We start from the raw sequence: 22,673 nt of genomic DNA, 5'->3' as shown, positions 1-22,673 counted from the left end.
TTAAAATTTCATTTAAACAAAATGTAATGAAATTGTCAAGTTGTTTCATATTAATTTGAAGAAAAATATTAATGTTTTTAGTTCAAAAATTTTTTATAGATGATTAAAAAAAAAATTCTGAGATTAACTTGCTTTTCAGTTTCATATTGTTTTGCTTTTGGAAAATGAAACTACCTGTAATAGTCATTCATAAACATAAAAGATGCATGAACAGAAAACAAAGTGATTAAACGACAAAAAAATTGAAAGAATCTAAAAACAAAGAATAACAAAACATAATTTCCCTTTTCTTTTTTGGTTTTTAAAAAAAGATGTTGAAAAAAACAAATTAACAATTAGAAAAACTTAATATAAGTAATTGAAATTCAATACATTTATTTATTTGCATGGTTTTGTTCTTTTCGTAGCTGAAGTTATCTTCAATGCAATGAGTTTAAGATTTTAGTTTTATCTTCTGTACTTTCTCCAGCCTAGTCTTTACTCGAGAACTTTTTTAAAATATATACTTGATTAATTCAGACTTAAGCAGAGGATCTAAGTTGATTCAAAAGCATAGTTTTACTGCTACTCACTTGCACCTCAATGATAGGCCCAGAAATTTAAGCTAGAAAACCTGGCTTTTCATTTGATTAATTTTAACAAAAAGACATTTCAAATATAGGGGAGAGTGGTGAGAATTGGGACAAAGGAGAAGTGAGACAGCATTTTTCTTCTGTCATTTTTGTTCCAAATTTATGAGTACAATAAAGAAACATCATATTTCTACCCGAGCATCATTTTTTACTTCGTTTTAGTACATGTTAGTCATTAAATTTGCCTGTATTGAAAAGTTATCCGAAAACATCATTTTTCATAAACAATAGCATGTTTAAAATACTGGAGTCTTACTTCTTCATAGGTAGATTGAAGCGAAAAAAATGCAGTTTTTATTGATATGCAAACCTCATACCACTATCCCTTACAGAAAGTTTTGAAAAAACTATGCAAGCAAATTTATTTTTAATTTGTTATTTGTAAAATTTCGAATCTTTAATTAAATAAGCATCATATAAAAGTATTGTGTGATTCAAAAAATAATTTGATGTTAACTAGCTTTTCAAGTTTACACTGTTCTGTATCGGAACAATATAGAAAATGATTAACCAATATAAGTTCTACCTGAGCATTACAGATTGTAGCTTACTCGCAGAGAATACAACGTTGCAATTGTAAGTCTTCTTTTCTCATTAGAGTTTCGCTTTCAATTAGAACTTGACAAAATTACCTCAAATACATTCAAAAAAGAACGCCGCAAACGATATTAAAAACATTTCAAAGTAACAACGTCAATTTCCACTCACGTAATTGCTCTCTCCTTGTTTAATTACATAGGTGTAGGAATAGAAAAAAAAATCAAACTTCTCAGATTTAAATAGTTAAAGAAACACAACTTTAAAAAAAAAGCATTTTGAAATTTTCACCAATTAAAATCAAATTCAATTTAAAATAAACTTACAAACAGGATTAATAATGTTCACTTACGCGATTTGATACAAAAATAAACTTTATACAAAGCTGATAATTTTGATTTCAGAAGAAGGCTTCTTGGCTCTTTTTTTCTCATATACAAATGATTTATCTAACAAATATATTTGTTTAAAATGAGAGGAAGCACTTATAAATCATTACAATAACTTTACTTAGGTGTAAACCCTATTAGCGTAAAGAATAAATTCTAGCATTTGATATCAATTATAGTTAAACACAAAGAAAATTTATTTCTATTCAAATAATTTTAAAACACTTTTAATACATAATCAGCAAACTTTTCGTTCTATAAAACTGACGACGTTCTATAAATCGACGTTCTATAAATCAACGTTCTATAAAACTGACACAAGTGAGGTCCAGCTTTTCCGTGCACTATCTTGCCATCAATTCTTTTTGCCAGATGTAAAAATTCACTTGCTAAAGCATGTAAAATCTTGCTGAGTTTGAATTACATAACAAAGTTTTTCTCAATCAAAACAGAAAGTTTAAGTTAAAGCATTATCAAAAACATTTTTTTTGATTTCACCCAAAGCTTTAGACTTTTTCTTGATTCAAAGAAAAAAAAGTTGCAGAGTAAATGCAAGTAAAATTGAACGACTTTTGCATTTTTAGTTTTTATGAAATTATCTTTTAAAAGGGAAAAACATTTTGAATTTTTTTTTTCACATTATTGTATGGAATTTTTTGCTCTATCATACCGTATAAAACTATTTGGTTTTTAGTTAAAATTTAACACGACTTAAAAGGAGTTACTATGAATAAATTATTTTAAATTTTAGTCACTCTCCGACTCCCCAGTTTTGTAAATAAAAACTTTCCGTGCTTAACATAAAAATGTGATTTTGTAGTAAAATTTCTGCTGATGAGGATCCTTTTTTCAGAACTGAATTTTTAAGTTTCGGAAGAAAGTTATGAAGAAAAACTGAAATAAAAAGATTTATTGCTGAATTGAAAACACTGTTTATTTATTTTCAATGTTTATATAATTATTTCACACTTATTAATCAAATTTAATTAAACATCTAGTCCTTATGTAAACATGAGTCACCCAAGTAAATTAATAATTTAAAAATGACTCACTCTGTCTCAGTCAATAAAGAATGATGAACACAATTGCAAACAAAAAAGCAAGAAATTACACTGACGAGCAACTTATTTCGGGATTTCAAAACACGTGTTTAATTCCGCTAGAATGAACAAAGTTGACAAATCCGAAGTATTTCAACCACAAAAACCCGCTTAACTTGTTTACAACTTCCACCAGCTGTAACACCACTACGTAAATCTACCGAGTCGATAATAATAACTTATACACTCACACTAGTCTTAATCAAGTGGACATAATCAGTAATTGTGATAAAATCCGAAAGCAAATTTGCCGGAACTCATGATCAACAAATTTGATGGAACTCATGATCAACATTTATGTTGATCAAATTTGAACTGCTGTTCAAGAAAACAGAATTGCTCTAGAAAGTGGTTTGAAAGAACAATTACGATGTCAACATTACGAAGCGAAAAAATGCCAGAATTAGCATGATCTGAAAGAGAATGTCTAAATTTACCCCAAATTTCAAAAAAAAGAAGACTTGATTTTAACACTACGCAAATAAGCTAGGCATTGGAGAGTCAATGAAAGTGCAACGAATGAAAATGACCGATGGTTTACATGTGAAAATTTTAGATGTCAAAGCTGGGTGTGTTTTGCATGCTTGTCAAAAAAATATTCGCTTACAGATGAGTTCTTTTGTATCACCAATGTAGTAATTAATCTATTTAATTGCTTTATTTCTATCAACTGCGTAATTAAATTTATATTATTTTTGTTAGTTAATAACAGCTCCATTAAATTTAAAACTAAATATAAAATATAAATAAGAAAAACTCTTCTAATGTGATGTGACACATTTTATCAGCATTCAAAAAAAATGTTCTATCACCGCACTACGTATCTACAGTTAATTATGTCTTGAAAAATTGTATCAAATCATTTTTAATTTGATTGGTCAAGAAAATCAATTTTAATTTGATTGGTCAAGAAACGCTCTCATTTCTATTTTATGTTTTATGAAAATTTTATGAAAGCTAAAATTTTCTAAATAAAAAAACATAAGCAAGATACTATAAATGAAATAAATCTCGGATAAAGTAAATTAAAAGCCGTTTACAATTAGAAAATCAAAGACAAAAACGTCTAGATGGTGGAATAAGCAGTAGCAAGCAGTTCCCCTGGTAGTGAGCAACCTCATGCAGATCATCAACAACAAATTCCAACAGCCGACAGCTTGCCAATTGTAAAAGACTGTGAAAAATGTGGAGTTACAGCGATGAAGAAGAAAAACGAGTAGTAAAAAAACACTGGCGGGTCAAAAACTAATAATAAACTGAAATAAGTTATTAGAATATCAAAAAAATTTTAAAAAGTAATTCAAAATACTACAGAACACAGTGAACCTGCGGTGAACAAAAGATTTATTTTGAATGTACCCGGCTGCAAGAGGTAACGTTCTATTGCATCCTAACGTTCTATTGCATCCACTCTAAAGCGTGATAAGGATATTAAGTCCAAATGTTGTCAAAAATTTTTATAAAAATTTCATGCAGAGAGCTTCGAAAACGAAGAAGTCATTAATTTTTGCATAAAAACTGCGCATCTTGGTTCACAGTACAGAGGCTTCATTTTCTTTTCTAACAAACTCATTCTTATTTAATCCTGATTTTTCAAACGCTTATTTAAAAAGCTCAGTTCACTGGATTCACAAGAATGAATCACAACAAGTTTTTGGTTTGCAATTTTATTGTGATTTTATATTGTCGAATTACTGTTCGCTTTTTTAATTCAAGAGGATTTTAAAATTCACAAAAGGAAAAAGAAATTTTTCGTTGTTTTCTTCTCTTCGATGCTTAAAATCTGTGCAAGTTTTTTGTTGAAGTGTAAAATACAACTATATTTATATTTAAGGGTTTTTAAAATGTGTAAATAGGGATTTAAAAAAATGAGTATATATGTATTTTTAGTGTTTTAATCGCAGTATGATATTTATAATCTTTTGAATTGGTAAATTATCATCTTCCGTAACCGTTGTTAATAAAGGACAACACTTTTAAAAAATCACAAAAAAGTAACATGTAGATAAATAAATGTATGTAAAAAAAAAAATGCAGATGTTTACTTAGTTTCAGGGCGTTGTATGTGGCACTGGCTCAAATTCTGAGTTTGAGTCCTTTAAAGTGAAGTCTTTAAAATGATGAAGGATGAATACAAAATCAACTTTTATATTGTATCTTATACCTTTATAATATATTTTATAATATATTTAGTATAAAAGATGATGCATTTTATTGACCTAAAATACCACATGTTTAAGTATAAAAATTAAATATAAAAATTAGTATTTTTTGTAACACTTTTGTGTTTTTTTTTTTAAATTGATTAATAAAACATATGAATTAAGTTCATCAATTCATTGAAAATATGAGAGGTTTCTTATTGTATTCAGTCGATGACCAGTTTTATTTTACGTGAGTTAAATCAATTATGTTAAGAATGGTTTATCTTCCGTATCCCTTGAAAACTACTTCTAGATGTAGTTGCTTTGATACCTTGGATTGATTACCGTAGGTATCCGTGTAGATCATTGGTTACAAAATAAAACAGAAGAAAAAATACAAGATTAAAGTTACTTTATTTTTATTTTCTGGACTGTTTTTCTTAACATTTAAACAATTGAAAAAAGACATCAATGAAAAAGCTCAAGAACTTGGATGGATGGAATTTAGAATCAGTCCTCTTTTTCAAAGTAAGAATTAGCATGAATGAAGAACATCTTAAGGGATTTCTATTGCTAATCTTCAGAGCCTAAGTCTTCTTAAACGAATATAATTTTTTTTTGGATCATTGACCTTAGAACTAAGTCACCCAAATCCTTCAAACAAGTAACTAGGTCAGTCCATATGTAGAAAAGTGCGAGACAGACAAAACAAGAGGTAGTAACAAAACAAATCAGTTACGCCATCAAAAGTTAAGACTGTTTTTGTAATAACAACCAGATATTCTATTATAACGTTACTAATAAATGGTAATAGTTCAATTAGGAAGGCACGCGACAACTTTTTAATTATTTTATAATTTTTACATACAAGTCGTGACCAACGGCAAACGCTAATCAAAAAATAGCTGTTAAGAGAACCATGTCTAAAGTTTTGAAAGAAAAACACTAACGAATTTGAGCAACTCAACAACCCAATCATAAACACCCAAACACCCTAACGCAACCAAACAAACCAAACACATTCCCTAAATATTAAACATATCCCCTATTATCCCCACCCTTACACCATCTCAGCCCTCAGAAATTACCGCTTTTGTTGTTTGCTGAGTGGTAGCAAGTAAAATGGCACCAAACTCATGTTTTAAAGTTGCTTTCCTCTTTATGATTTTTTCTCAAACTACACTGATGGTCTTCTAGAGCATATTTTCTTTTTTGGTGATTTTAAACGACAAGTAGAAGTTTTTTTTTGAATGAATAATAAGTAAAACATTGAAGCAGAGTAGAATAGATTATACTTTTTATTTGAACAACTAAATTGAATTAGTTTTGAAAACTTGAGTGAATTTTGTTTGAAATATTGATCAATGTTTTAAGGTATCTCAAAGTAGTTGGAAAGGCCTTACCTGCTTCTCAGCTTTTTAAAAAATGATCAAGGTCATAGTTGTATCCCTGTTGTCTGAAACAATGTTCACCAATAGTTGTCTTCACAAAAATTTGAATGAGACTTTGAAAATAACAGTTGAATGGTAGATATAGGATGAGGTTATTTTATTTATCTTAAAAATTTTGAAGTTTTTTCAAACAACTTACAAAGACTTAATTGCTCTTTCTTTGCTTGAAATGACGTAATTACTTATTTTCAAAACATTATCAAAAGTAGGTTCATTTTATTTAAGAAAAGTTTTCTTAAAAAGAACTCATTAAATTTTAAACAACTGTTAAAAACACGTTTAAGATTTAAAAGTTGAAACAAAAAGTTTTGTTTTAAAAACCAAAAAACTGCTCAACTTGACAAAAATGACTTTAGATATAACATTGTTGACCTTATCCAGATTTATCAAGCAAAGGTACGAATTCGTTGAAATTCTGAAAAAATGGTTGAAACTATTATTTTGACTTCGAAAAAAAATGATTCTCTAATTTTTATTGAAATCTCTTACATCAATTTAAATCGTTGTTACGTTTGGTTCAACAAATGGCTTCTTGTTATTGATATACTCGTTTATTTCTTTCTCATATTGTCCCTCTTTAAAATGTTTATTAAAAAACATGACTAATACATGACGCCACCAACTCTTTTGCAATTTCAAATATTAAATTACAATGAACTTCCTAAAAGTGCATTTTCAAAAAACGCTCAAAGAAAAATTGGTAGCACTGTGTTGCTTATTTGTCTTAATTATGTAAGAAAATGTAAACAAAAAAGTCGGTTTTACTTTAAGAATATAAAATTTTAGAAATACAGACAAATACACATGTGATATAAGGCATGCTATTGGAAAAATCTGCCCACCTTTCTTGATCAAAAAAGGATGTAAGAAAGCTTAAATGTATTTAAATCAATATATTTCTGAAAAATTAAGACTGTAAAGATTACATATTAATAGAGAAAAAACTAAATAAAATTAAGTTTTACTTCAAACTTTCTTTTTGATGCCTCCCATAAGTTTCTGGACAGAGTGATTTTTGTAAGTTTTAGCAGCGTAATCCCATTTTTTCTTCAAATCTGTAGCTGATTTTACTGTTTTTCCACTCAATTTCAATTTCTTTTTTATGATGGCCCAATATTTTTTAAGAGGACGTAAATTGGGACAGTTTGGAGGATTCATCTCTTTCGGAACCAACATCACTCCATTATCATCGTAAAACTTTTGAGCATCTTTTGAGTAATGTATTGTGGCTAAATCAGGCCAAAACAATACTGAAGTACTTCTATGAGCTTTAATTAGTCGTTTTATACGAGAAAGACAACATTCCACGTATTCCAAAGATTTCATTGTGCCCAAACAAACATGAATTGGCGATTTTTTGCCACAAGAGCAAAGTGCCTGCCAAATCATCAATTTTTTCGAAAATTTATCAGTCATTACATACATTTATTTATCACTCATATTTCCTCTTATTTTAGAAGCATAGTAGCACTGTTCAGGAATTTGTTTAAAATCCATTTTAACATAAGTTTCGTCATCCATCAAAATGCATCCATTATGTTTTGTTAACAAGTTGTCATACAACTTTCGAGCTCGACTCTTTGCGGTTGAACTTTGTTTATCGTTTCGATTTGGCATTTTAACTACTTTATAACTTTGATATCCAAGTCTCTGTCGCCATTTGTGTAAAAAAAAAATTGGAAACCTTGAAAAAATTGAAAAGACCAATCAGGATGTTCTTCCAATGAAGTCTCCAACTGTTCGAGAGCTCTAGGATTTGCTGTGCGTTTTTTTCGACCACTTCCTTGTTTTCTCTAAATAGTTTTCTGTTCTGTAAACCGTTTAAGAACAGTATCTACAGCTCTTCTTGGTATTTTTAATGATTTCTATTCGATAAAGTTGGATTTTTTAAGTGTTTGTCCAAATCAAAAATCTTTGTTTAGTTTGCTCGGTTGACATTTTGAAACTAAATAATATTTTTAATTATTTTTTTCTGCCAAAATGTTCTATTATACAAACACTACAACACACAAAAAAGTAATTTCAAAAAACGACCGTTAACTAGCTTTACCACACCGTAAAAAGTGGGCAGATTTTTCCGATAGCATGCCTTAGATATCATAAATGTGATGAATCATCCCAACATTTTTTTACGAAATAATAGTTCACTTATTACGTGAACTTTGCTTTTAATAGAAAAAGTTTAAAATTCTTTGATAAATTGTAAAATTTTGTAAAATGTTTACTTCGCTATGGATTACTTTTTTTGTAGCATGGGGATAATAACAGCGCTAATTTGCTTCATATAAACATCACAACTTCGAGCCTGTCACTCAAGATACACTTAAGTATCACGTGGCCGCAAGAATTTCGGGAGTGAGTAATCACTGCTCCTATATGAGCCGACAAATTTGTTAGTGCAGTGCAAGAATTCTTCAGACTTTAATGCGTTTTTTTCTTGAGCAAAATTAACAGTTAAACAGGTAGGCATCTAGTTTTATCAAATGTAGTTTTAAAAAATATACAGCTTACCCTTCTTTGCATCTTACATTCAACCCGTTTAGGTGATTATTTCTTATATATTTGGCCTGATATTTTTTAATCATTTTTCCTTCAATCAAAGAACCAATATTATATCACTGATTTATTTCACACACAAAAAAAATCTTTCAAGAAAGGCTAAATTATATCACTATGATCGAACATTAGTTATGCCGAACCATTTCCTTGAAGATTCGACTTACCGGGACTAAACTGAAAATGAAAAAAATAAATAAATGAAATAATATAATTAGAAGCAATCTGTTTTACTAGATTTACTTAAATTAATACAATAAAATCAATACAATTAATACAATTTCATCAAAGTGTTATTCTTCTCAGGTTTTTCCATATGCACCCGGAATTTTTTTCCATTATTTTGGAATATCATTGATTTATCTATACCACAGGATAAGGTACAGTTAGCAAACCAATAATATATTCGAATTTTTTAGTCAAAATTTTTATATAAAGCATTTATGTATGAAGCTATTTGACTCAAAACAAACATTCACTAAAAAACTGCAGGTTTTTTAGAGAGAATTTTTCATTAAAACCACTCATTCTAAACATATCTTCCTAAATTACTTTTGATTTGGTGTTAGAAAGAAAGCTTGTTTTATCATTAATTGAAATCTTTCTTCAAAGCAATTAGCAGCTTCTACTTGTTTCAATCATTTAAGTAGCAAACTAATATAATTATTCTGTTACATAGCATTTGTGTACAAGAAATTATAAATGAATTTAGATCTTATGCCACCAAATGTTAATAATGTTACATTCAATTTCATTCCCTCTTAAATTTGCCTCTTGTTTATAATTATTTGTTAAGGGGGAAAGTAACCATGTCAATTTTTTAGTACTGATTCTGAAAGTCAGTCCTTTATATTAATAGAATTAAAACAATTTAAGTTGTATGCTGCTTATTTCATTTTCAAGTAGTTCACAAGAGTTGTGACTCAATGATTTCTTGTTTCAGTAAAACCCCTTTATCTTATAGTCAATACTAAAATTGATAGTGAAACACATTGGACTGTATTTATTTCTTGATCAATTGAAAGAATTAATTTAAAGTATAGTAGGCAATAAATAATTTTTATTTAGGAATGGATGCAAAAGTAGTGAATATTTTAAAAGATAAAGTGGCATCAGAATGGAAAACATTTGCACGTGGCACTGGTTTTGATGATGTAGACATTGTTATTGATCATATAGATCATGATGTGGATATTAATCAATAAGATCATGATTGTTTGACAAGAGAAAAGTATAAAATTGAAGTTTTCTTAAAAAAACTTTATCAACAGCATCCAAATGATTACAGAATTTGCATTCAGAATTCTCTGAAAGTCTTGAAAAGAAATGATGCTTTACAAGATATATCCTTCTTAGGTGAGTTTCTTGTAGCTTATTGTTTGGGTTTTATTTGGCTTCAGATAATTACAAGTTGGATAAAAATTTTTTAAAAAAGTTGTTCTTAAGTTATTGAATTTTTAAAAGAATTTTTTTAACAATTAAATATCTTTTTAAATTAATTAAATAGTATAAGTCTTTTTGCAAAACCTAAAAGCCCCAATTTTTTAATTGGCAAAATAATGCAAGTTAAACAAAAATATGCACTTAATATTTGAATAAATTCATTTAGTTTATCCATTTAACAAGTTAGCCATTATAAGAAGATTGACAAAAGTTTGTCAGTAAACTTATGTCAATGGTTCAAGTTGAATATTATAATATTCAACTTGAACCATTGACATAAGTTTACTGACAAACTTTTGTCAATCTTCTTATAATGGCTAATTTGTTAAATGGATAAACTAAATGAATAATCATACAGATTTTAAGTTGATTTAAGTTCAAAGAAATTTAAGTTTATACTAAATCCTTTGGAGTATTAGAATTTTTCTGTGAACTTTGTTAAGACTGGTAAAAAAGAAAATTTTAATGAAATTATTTGTTATTTTGGGAAGGAAAGGGAAGAATTTGTTATTTTTGGAAGGAATACAAATAATACTTATAATAATATATATATATATAAATATATATATATATATATATATATATATATATATACATACATATATATAAATATATATATATATATATATATATATATATATATATATATATATATATATATATATATATATATATATATATATATATATATATATATATATATATATATATATATATATATATATATATAACTAATTTTAAAGTCAGATAAAACTTACAGTCAAATAGAACAAATCAATTGCATGCACAAGAAAGAATCCTTATCTCTTTTATTGCTAGATATTGAGCAAGTAAGTTTAAAGCTCTGAGTTGTATATACTTTAGTTTAAATATAGGTTAAAAATATAAACAATTTATTTTATAAATCAGGATTATGAGTATAGTGAAAATGTTGCAACAATTTATATAAACAGTTGCTCTTCATCATTTAAAGATGGTAGTGGTCAGAAAACAATCCAAGTTGATAACCAAACTCAATGTAAATCTTCTCTGAATCAAACATATTCAATTTATAATACTATCGGTATTGAAAATATTGCTCTGGCTAGTATGAGACACAAAACAAGTTTAAGAGAAACTGCTGAAATAGCTACAGCAACTTTGATAGATGCAAAGATTATAAGCAAGAGTGATTGCCATCTTATTATAGATCATAACAAAGTAAAAAGAGCTCAGGAAAGATTGGCAAAAGAATTAGACAATCAGTTTGAGGTAGACCTAGAAAAAAACCCTGTGCATGTCTTTTTTTTTTTGGGAGAGTAGATGCCACAAAAATGTTTATAAAGGTAAATGAAAGAAGTTTTCCTAGTCTGATTAAAGAAGAACATTACTCTGTTGTGAAAGACTCTGGAGGTGGCTATCTTTTTCATATTGTTCCAGATATGAACAATAATAAAAAAAAGCTGAAGTTATTGCAGATCACATAGTAGACTGGTTAAACAGTAAAAATCAAAATCAAAATCTCATGGTTATAGGAGGAGATAGCACAAATGCCAAAACTGGTTGGGCGGATGGAGTCATGTAATGGGTAGAAAAAAGATTAAATAGAAAATTAGTTTGGATTGTTTGTGATCTACATACTGGTGAATTAGGGTTAAGACATTTAGTTGAACATTTAGATGGCCCAATGCTTTCTCATAATAAATGGTTTGGACCACTTGGGAAAATGCTTGATACAGCAACTGAGATTGAAATCAATACCAACTTTGTTAAAATAAATTTAGGTCCGCCTTTGATTTATCTCAGTCAGAAGATTGTTAAGGATTTAAGCACTGACCAAAGTTATGCTTATCAAATTTGTCAAGCAATAAAGACTGGAGATATGCCTACCAGGTTAGCAATGCTGGAAATTTGACTAGTCTGTCACAGTAGATGGCTAACAACAGCACTTCGATTTTGCAGAATTTGGGTGTCTAATCATGGGCTTACTGGTACAAATCTAGATAATTTAAAAATAATTGTGAATTTTGTTGTTAGTGCTTATATACCTAACTGGTTTAATATTAAAGTGCATTCAAGTTGGGTTGAGGGACCTAGACATGTCTTGTATCAACTAGAGTTACTTAGAACTTAGAGTAAAAATGTTTTAGATATTGTTATGCCAACAATTAGACGATCAGCGTGGTATGCACATTCTGAAGCAATTTTACAATCCATGCTTTGAAGCAAAAATGCAGAAGAAAGAAAAGAAGCTGTAAACAGAATTCTTAACATACGAGGAATAGGTTCTTTGAATAGCAGGCGTCGATAACTTAGGACTTGAAAAGATCAATCGATGATTGATTGATCTTTTCATGTCCTAAGTAATCGACATACGATACGCGATAGAAAAACTGCTCATGAAGCCTCACATGAATAATATTTCACGGAAAAGTTTATAGACGAAGGGATTCAAGTTGGATGAACTGATTGTTCATAAACATATTTTGTCGGAGAAAAAAAAAATTTTCTTGTTAAATGTTCGACTAACGTTGGTTGTATATTTTTAAGTAACCTATTGCAGATCGATAAATGGAGTCCTAATCATCTGATTGAAGAAATGTGGATAAACATCAGAAATACTTTTGTATCAAAGAATGTGTTCGAAGGTTTCCTTTCGATGTTTATACTCGCTGAACAATGTTAAATAAATATGTAAACTATAGAAATAATACAAAAAATGTTCATGAAATATTTAGTAGTTTTAAAAAGAAAAGATTTTTGAAAAATTTTCTTCTAAAACATGAAGCCTTTAAAAAGTTGTTACTATAAGTATATCAAAATTTTAATTAGAAAATAAAAAATAATGGTAGCTCTCCAAGTCGTCAATGGTTACAGTTTGAACAAAATTGCGTACTTCTAAATTTCTCTTTTGACGTCGTTGAAATTTGTAAATTGACAAAATTAAAATTTGAACTCTGAAAATCTTAAAATTCCAGTAATTTTCCTGCGATTTTTTGAAAGCATTGATTGGTTGACTTTTTTTTTCTCTCGAAAGAAAGTCGAAAGTTTTACATTTTGTTTTTGTGAAAAAATGTTGCATTTTATAAAAAATGTGTTACTATTTCGAAAACCTAACTGTATATCTTAAATAAAGTTATTCAAACCTCAAGAATCGCTGGTTGAAAGATAAAAGTAAGTACTGATTTTTTGATTTGGAGTAAACAAGAATTTATATGTAAGTCTGAGTAAACAAGAATTGTAAGTCTGGAAAAAAACCCGGAAAAATTTACTTCTTGTCTAAACACAATTAAAGAGAAACAAGTTTTTCATAACAGAAAAAATTTAAAAATGATGAATGCTGAGCATCAGATTAACACAAATTAGGGTCAGAAGTCCAAATATGTAGAAAAGGAATAACCGCAGTTGCTCATCCTTTTCTATCGCCTTTCAGTTAAGTGCAAATTGTCAGCTTTTTTGGTCCAAAAATTGTGTAACTTTTTAAAAGCATGAGTACTGGCCAATTTTTATGTTATTTTCATGGGTTAAATATAATTAAAAGTAACAACGTTTTATCTTTAAAAAAAAGTAGAGTAAAAAGTATCTTTCTTTAAATCATAAATTTTTTAAACCTTTATTTCAGGTTTACGATAAAGTCTTATCTTTTGTTCTCTTTCTTCGCTGACTACCAAAAAAAATGTTCTCAATTTGCTTCTCATTTGTGGAAGTTTAGAAAAAAGTTTTAATCAAACTCTTAATAATGACTTAGCATTTGCTTTCAGATGAAGATTGCTTATTGATAGCATCACAATCTTAAGAGAAAAATACCATGAGTATTTGCTCGTTTTTTTTTTTTTTTGAAGTTCGAAGTTTTCATCTTCATGATTCCATTTTATTCGAACTGTTTTTGCAAATATGAATGCATTTGAATAATTGAGAACGGCATGCTTTGCTTCGCTGGATTTTTTTTGTTTAGACTTTTGGACGCTGTTTTTAAAGCGTCAACAAAATTTACATCCTTTATGTTGCTCAAACCCTCAAGTTTGTTGTTAAAATTTTCATCTCCAAGTGAAGGTTGTTATGCAAACCCAATGACCTGTTTTCAACCTGAACAAGTCTCGAGGTAATAATTTTCCTTTTTATGTTCTACTAATTAAAAAAATTATTTTGACAAAATTGTTAAATGCCTGGAAAAATTTATTAAGAAAGCAATTATTTCTCGCACTTTATTGACGACTTTCATACATAACTCAGCAGTTATTACACGTTGTTATCATGTGACATTTGACTATTTTTTACTCTTCGTAAGCTGACCTTTTTATAAAAAGTTCATTTTCAAACACATAAATGTTGTTCAAAATTCGTTATGAATTTCTTATCGCAAAAAAACACGTCAATGTTACTGTTATGAAGTTCATATTACAAAAGCACGTTATTGTTGTCCTTTTTTTAATGGTACTAAGATGGTTGAAAATATCTTAAACGAAGAAAAACTAATTTTACTTGCATCAGATATTTTAGGAAAAATACTTTTATTTGTTTGTAACTTTAAAAAGTAATAGTACAGTTGGTCAAATACGACATTTCCAACCCAAGACCTTACAACATACTTTTGATCATTTTTTAGTGCGAATGACAACGCAGTGGGTCAAAAAGGAGATTTGCGACTAAAATTCTTAAAATATAATTTTGATCATTTTTAGTGCGAATTGTTTGCTGTCGAAAATAACGAAAAGCTTAATTAAGCTGATCCAAGAAAACAAACTATGTGGTTGAGTGACTGAGTTTAAAACCTATATGAGGATGAAAGTACTCCCCAGTCAAAAGACGCAAGTTTCAAAATTTAATTACACGGGCAACGGAAAATAACGTCACAACAAAGAAAGAAAAAAGAAAGCTTTACTGAGTGGAATCAAAGTAAACTAAGTCAGGAAAAAGAAACAAAATGCTCTTCTTTTCTGCAAACCATAAAAAATTTCAGCCATGTAACCATAGAAAAACATGAAAAAGTGGAGAGATATTAAAAATTAGTCAAGTACTTCAGTAAACTTAAATGAAATTTTGACCGGACTTTGTCGAAAAAAATTCAAATTTGCGACTAATTTCGAGAAATTCGTGATAAATTTCGAAAATTTCAGAAACGAGAAAATTTTTTTCTTCTTTTCGAGGTTTATCGAAAAGTCGGAATTAATAACTTAAGGACGTCATGAGAACATTTTCAACTTCAAATATATAGAAAAGTTTAAACTCACTGAGAAACTTGTGATGTTGTAGCATCATTGAACAATTGAGCATTTTTTAATTTAGGAACCCACCTGGATCCCACCTGAAATAATGAAAAGTTTCAATATCTGGGAGCAATATAACAAATATCTGAAAGCATTATATCAAATTTCTGGGAGCAATATACATTATATATGGGAGAAATGATGAGTCAGCAGGTTTTTTTTCAAAGTTGTAACTTGTTTTACATCTCTTATATTTAAACAAGTTAATTTTTTTTTTTATTTTAAGCATTTAAATTTATTTATAAAATATATAAAACTATTCAGGCAATACCTATAAGATTTCAGTTTAATAAATCTATTAAAATGATTCAAAATAAATATTTGGTTGGTTATATAATTTAATTAGGGAGTTTAGGCAACTTTTATAGCCAATGAAAATCTTTTTTATTTCAAATGCATTGCATTCCTAAATATATTTTATTTTCAAAATGGTTTCAACCACTTCTGTAGCTTATTTGGTTCCAAAGATATTTGTGGTTTAATATTTTCAATTTATATACATTTTATGAAATATTTCCTTAAAGTATCTCGTTAAACTTTTGGCACCGAAAAAAAACTTTTTTGTCTTTTTTTTTTCTTGCGTAAAAAGTTGCCTTAACAATAAAATATGAAAAGACAGGGGAAATTTATAAAATCTCCACTTAGAAAACAAAAAACCCACCCTATTAGACTACCAAAAAAAAAAAAACTGTTTGACATAATAAATAAATAGTTGCAGAATCTATTTTTATGTGGGGACGAAAGAATTAGCTTATTTTACTTGTATATAAACAAAACTGAAACATTTAAAATTAAATAACTTTATCAATTCTAAAGCAAAACGACGTCCCCAAAAAAATTATTGTAGTGCAACCTTTTCTAAAAAAAATGACATCTATATTTACGTATATACTATTTATTTTCATGGGTGGGTTTTTATTCTTTGACACCTACATAAAATCATTTATTGCGTTTTTTGGACGAAGTTTTTCAAAAACATACGATATATTTTTTTCCGCGATAAAATGTCACGTGACAAAACTCCCTAGTTTAATGTAAGTTATATAACCAATGGACTTTGAATACCACATGATTAAACATATATTTTCTGCACTGGTCTCTTTCAACTCTTTCAAATTAAATAATTAACAGCTGTTTGCTATTATTGTCAAGCAGACTATCAGTAAATTTAAGTTTTTTTCGAGGATGAGATTCTTAGGCGGATACTAATGTAACACTTTTTTGAAATATCAGTAAAAGTCTGTCTGAATTTTTCAGTCAAAGTCTGTCTGAATTTGTCAGAACAAAATGTGTCATTAGACATTCTTCATACGTGACAGATTTTAAGTGTTATAAAGAGAAAAAAACACCACAAATTGTTTTTACTTTTTATTTTTACATTTAAAACTTTGCAATTTTTTTTTGAAGTAAAAATTGTTTAAAATGCAGAAACTTCATGCGAAATGTTGTTTTCATGCCAATAGAGTAACGTGCGCCGCAAGTAACTCTATTGAGTTACTTGCGGCGCACTTACGTTTTTGATCAGTGGCTGACAGATAATATTACTCAAAGAAAAGTTATTGCTTGGACCAAGAAACATCAAAGTCGGATAAAATTTCATTTAGTGAAGAAGCTAGCAGATTTTAGAATGATTTTTATCCTCATTCCACCTAATAACACTCATTTCTTGCAGCCACTCGACGTGGGACTATATAGCCCCATGAAGAGTGGCTGGACGAAGATTGGGGACGCTTTCCGCCTCGTCAATCCTAATGAGTATGTTTCAAAAGAAAATTTTGCGGGCCAACCACGTGGTGGGAAAGAGGAAGCTAAGCTCATCAGCTAAACCTAAGAATAGGTCTAAAAGAAAAAGCCAGTTGTGCTATACACTTCTGATTCTGGTAAGAACGTCGTAAAATTAACTATCTGTTCTTTTATAACGTAGCACAAAAATATCTAGAATTTTAAGCCCATGCCTATCAATAAATTGAAACATTTATACGAAATGTGAACAATTACATGAGCAACTTTAAAATTTTTTAGTTGTAAAGCATACAAATGTAAACTTTCTATATTTTTTTGATATCATTCTTTTGTTTGTCTTTAAATTTTAAATACATTTAAGTCAAAAAACGACAAAAAGAATATAATAATAAAAAAAAGCATAGAGACGAACACTGGCGGAAGTTCAAAAACGTGGGGTGCAAACATGAGAAACACGCAAGTGGCCGCCGTTTTTTATTTTTGGAGCCAAAAGCTCCCTTGTTCATTATCGGAGGTTATTCGTTTTAAGGACATCGTAATGAGCACTCTTCTTTCTATACGATCAAACTTCGAGATCGATAATTTATCAAAAAACAAGAAAGAAAATAATTATTATATGGGACTTGGTCGAAAAATCGGCGAACACTTGGTGTTTTACCCTATCAGCCAATAGTAAAATTAAACAAAAAAAATGATAAACAGTTGAATCAAATAGTAGCCCAACAAAAGGAGGAGGCTTTTTGCAAATGCGCCATATTAATAAGTCACAGTGAGCAGTGAAAACTTGATTCTGAGAGTTTCTTCACTCGACGATTTTAAGGGTTTAAAAACTTTGATCATTTAATGAATATCGATCTAATTTATGAAAAAACCAAAAAAAAACAAAAAAAAACGTAGTTTTAGGAAAAGGGAAGTTAGGGGTCAATATAAGGTTAGCTCTGACTACCGTCATTTTTTACAAATCACCCTCATTTTCAACATCATACTCAACATTCTAAAAATTATATTACGCCCATGCCTCTTTGACAGCTGTCTTAACAGAAAAAATTAAATGTTAATAAATTCCATAGAACTGGACTTTTTTTGATTGTTTTAATTAGTAAATAAGTAAAAACTACAAACCTGTGACTATTTTAGAATGTAATAACGGAGTGGACAAAAAATGTGGGGACAGCAAGTTTTTGACAAGAGCTACAACAGGATAAGGTGTAAATTAATACATGTATTAAAATACCATATATTAGCATGTCTAAAGCACCAAATTAAGTCCCCGATTAGCCTTAATACAAAATTATTGAGTATAACAATATAGTCCTAGATGCAGGACATCTACGGAGTGGACATTTTTGATTAACAATTGTGCACACAAAATTTTAAATTTTAGTTGGAAATATCCGATAAAAAGCTAGTTTACATTAACGATAAGTATTACTACCCACGGTGCTGTTTTTTATGTTACTTGTACCAGAATTGGGTTTTTATAGCTGTAGGACAAAATTTCAGTAACGGAGTTGGCGGAATGAGAAAATGACTCATAAACAGTACATCAAAATAGGGGTTTTTGGGGTTTATGACGTGAGTCTTTTCGGTCTGTTTTACGAAGAAAATGACTCTCATGACTTTCAGTATATTATAGAGATTCAGTATTTTACTAATTGTAGTGTAAATGATAATATCAGTTGCGTTTGTTATCTAGTTAGATGGATTGTTTTGTTAGTTTTAATTGTTAGCCTTGTTTTATGATAAACTTTTGTTTTAACATATTTTCTATTTTCTGATCTTTTCTTTTTAGTATCAATTTTATTACTTTGTTAAAATTGCGAGAAAATAGTTATTAGTTATCAATTTGTTACGTATCAATAGGTAGAAGACAATTGTAAATGTTTATATTGAAAAACACTCCTTTTCCTTGTAAGTTTGAAACTCAGATTGTTACTCGATGTTGGGTTTTTCAGATAAAAAAACATTAGGGGTGTGGCTGTAAAGTGCTGAAATGATCTTTTGATATTTCTAGAACTTTTGTAGCAGCAGCGCGACAAACCCTGTTTTTAAGTCTTAGAGAATATTTTTAATCACTCATTTCAACGCATCGTTTTGGATTTTACACTTTGCAGTTAATACACAAGCTTGTATCCTATGTGTACCATACGCGGACAGCAATATTTAAAAATCTACGAAAATTGAAGTTTCATATTAATCTCTATTACCCTTAAAACTAAAGAGAAATCTATTTCTGTAATAAGTTTGCAAAATATACTCGAAAGAGATATAATGGCTCTTTTGGGATTGTTATATGCAATGTTATATGTTATAGGAAATGTTTAAAGTATGAGTTGTTTAATGATGCTATTACGATATTAATGATGTTATTGTTTAACGATGATGTTACGTTTAATGATGAAATGAAACAAATTATATAGAGCGCTGAAGAAATCAGATTTGCAAGTTTTTTTTTTGTTTTTTTTTTTGTTTTGTTTCTGGTTTTGGTTTCTTTACTTAATCAATATGCAGCAATATGCAGTCTTCTTTAGTCAGACTGACTACTTTTCTTATGATATTGATCTAAATATAAAATTCTTCATATGAAGGTCTTTCTTCAGTTGATCGAAAGTTGTTCTTAGAATGCTTCTTTGAAGCTCAGGCGTCGATTACAGAGGACTTGAAATATCAATTAATGAACGTCGGTGGGGGATTGTTATAAAAGATGGAAAAACTGCTATTGAAGTTTCACATGAGAAATATTTCATGCAGAAATTTTTAGACGCAGGATGCAAGTTGAACCATTTATGGGTTGATAAAAATATTTTATCTAAGGATGAGAAAAAACTCCTCCTTTTATGTTCGACCAACGTTCGTGATGTCAATTTAAATCATCCAGTGAAGATCGATGGATGGACACCGACACATAAAATTGAATGGTTGCGGATAAGCACCCACTATACTTTCGTATCAAAGAACGAGTTCGAAGGTTTCATCCCGTGGATTCGACTCGCTGAAGAATTAAATCTTTACCTTCACGACGACACGAACTTCATCGACGATATTTGCGAATGGCTTCGTGGTTCGAATTTCAGGAGGTTGATGATTTCTACTGACCACTGTGGAGAATGTTTTAATAACATCGAAGAGTTTAAAGAAACACGAAAAAACGTTTAAAATGTTTAATAAAAAACAAATACAAATGTAAATATGTAAAAAGTATATGTAATACAAGAATGTTTTTATAACATCGAAGAGTTGAAAAAGTTAAAGTGATACGAAATACTTTTGATTGTTTAAATATTTTTGATATGTTAAATAAAAATGTTAAATATATAAATTTGGGTAATATGTAAAAATATATATATTTGGCGTTTTTGCTGCAAATATTTATTGTTTATTAAAACTTAAAGAGGTTTTTTTAAATTCTTCAGAAAATCACGGAAATATCATAAAATGATAATAATTTAATGTAATAATATACTAAAAAATGGAAATAAAAAAAGATTAGCTTGGTTTTTTTGATGTTATCAATGGTAACAGTTAGTTAAGTTAAGGAATAGCTAATAAGCAGCGCTAAACTCATGTCACCTTATATTAGTCCAACTATAGCTGCAATTAATAGCTTTGTACATAATTGTTAATCAGAATTCAATGAAATCAAATTCATTAGTTCAGATTAAAACAGACTAGGCCTTTATTGGCTTTAACTAAAATAACATAAAAAAGTAAAATATTATTCTGAATGAGAGTCTTATATTAGTCTGATATTAATAAAAATTCTCGTTAGTGAACCAATAATCTGGTAAGATTTGAAAAAGCCATTAAACTACGGAAAAGCATCTCATGTATAGAAGCATCGTTGGAGAATTACTGCAAAATTCCATTACCATTATCTTGCAAAAAACGAGAAGTGTCGCATAAGCAGAGTCTTTATGGATCAAAAAATTAAATTTCTCTGTCATAAAATTGAAGTCTATAGTAAGGTAAGTCGAAAATTCAATATCTGATAAGCGCCCTGGTCAGAAAGACAAAAAAGTAGCTTTTGCTGGTATATTTAACATCACCTGTACAAATGGAGAGTAGCTTAGCAGGGAAGATAAGCAGCTGTATGAAAAGCAAGTCTTTAGTGGCGGAAAGGTGGGGTACACTACGTCGAAATGCGTACCGGTGCATCCCTGTAAAACAATAAAGGAGTCCAGTCAGTCCACTTTGTCATTCCCTGATTCCTCGACAAAACTTCTATTATCTAGCAACTCAGAAAACAACTCAGACACAAACGACGACAAATCCTACGAGCCTCCTGAAAAAAAGAATATTGTCTTGCACACAATTCAATAACTGCAGCAGTTACCTTAATCAGGAATGTTGACATTAGCAAAAGAAGGTGTCTGCATTATGCAAGCAGTTATCTGCTGAGGGTTTCAGCTTGCCCACGCCCTTCCATATAGGAATCCTGAAAGCAATGAAGAAACAGGCTGAAAAGATGAAAATAAATATGAAAAGAACTTTGAAGGAAGAGAATTGGGCACTGCATTTTAAGGGGAAGAAAGTTAATTACAAAGTACTGTAAGTGGTATTAATCAAAAACGCTAAAAAAGGAGTCAGATTAGGGGTACAAACCCTGGAAAAATTGAGAACGCAAACAATTGCCAAGGGTATTAAAGACTTTCTGGATTATTGTGAATTGTGGGCATAAATAAAAATTGTTGTCACGGATGCGACGGCAGTGAATACTGGCAGCAGAAATGGAGTTGTAGTCATTCTACAGCGTCAGCAGAATTTGCTTAATTTACATGTGGCAAAATATGTTGTTTGCTAATAACATCGTGATTTGCACCACATTTTAAAGCATGTTATGGATGAAATCTTAGGAAGTGCTACTCGTTCTCCAGACGTTGCGTACTACTTCGTCGATGATATTATAAGTGAATATGATTCTCTAAAATCAAAATTTGTGCAGAGACCGACAAGATTGAATCTCCCTACTATTATATGGAGAGATGATATGTTGTTTCTTTTAACACTGGGATATGCCTTTGTTTTTGGAACTGGGATATGCCTGAGAATTTTCGTACATTAAATTTCATGGGCTGCTAAATTCTGGCAATGCACGGTGGAATTCACGTGGAATCTATGCATACATTAATACGCAAAAAAAACTGCGTTTTGCGTTTGCGTTCCAAAATAAAAACTCACACGCAAACCCAAACGCATTTGACGCAATTTATTGCGTTTACTTACCTAAACGTAAACGCAATTCACGCACGCATTTAATACGCAACTTACGCATACAAAATGCGTCTAAGAACGTAACTCAAACGTAACTTACGCGTATAAATGGGTTTGCAAACTTGACTCAAACGCGACTTACCTAATCTATTTTAAAAAATGTGTCTTTTTAAGAAAACGCGAATTATTAAGTAGGTACTTTTTACTTTTTAATTCAAAGA

General features: G+C 29.4%; 2 protein-coding genes and 1 pseudogene across 2 annotated transcripts in view; 2 read left to right on the top strand and 1 right to left on the bottom strand.

Annotated features, from left to right (window-relative positions):
- The window catches only part of LOC149893981 (uncharacterized), a 152,750-nt pseudogene extending 133,089 nt beyond the window's left edge, over nucleotides 1-19,661 (top strand).
- LOC145183507 (uncharacterized) overlaps nucleotides 1-22,673 on the bottom strand; it is a 297,046-nt gene that overhangs the window by 21,410 nt on the left and 252,963 nt on the right. The window lies entirely within an intron of this gene.
- The window catches only part of LOC149893978 (NACHT, LRR and PYD domains-containing protein 14-like), a 165,682-nt gene that overhangs the window by 11,627 nt on the left and 131,382 nt on the right, over nucleotides 1-22,673 (top strand). The window contains exon 2 of the mRNA XM_090076580.1: nucleotides 9,856-10,165. The gene's annotated coding sequence lies outside the window, so the exon portion shown is untranslated. The remainder of the gene's footprint in view (nucleotides 1-9,855; nucleotides 10,166-22,673) is intronic.

Source organism: Hydra viridissima, unplaced genomic scaffold (assembly GCF_058129835.1).
Source record: "Hydra viridissima isolate aposymbiotic clone 2 unplaced genomic scaffold, HvirCarnegie_v1 scaffold_1, whole genome shotgun sequence".
NCBI lineage: Eukaryota > Metazoa > Cnidaria > Hydrozoa > Anthoathecata > Hydridae > Hydra > Hydra viridissima.
This window is presented reverse-complemented; position numbering and strand designations above follow the sequence as displayed.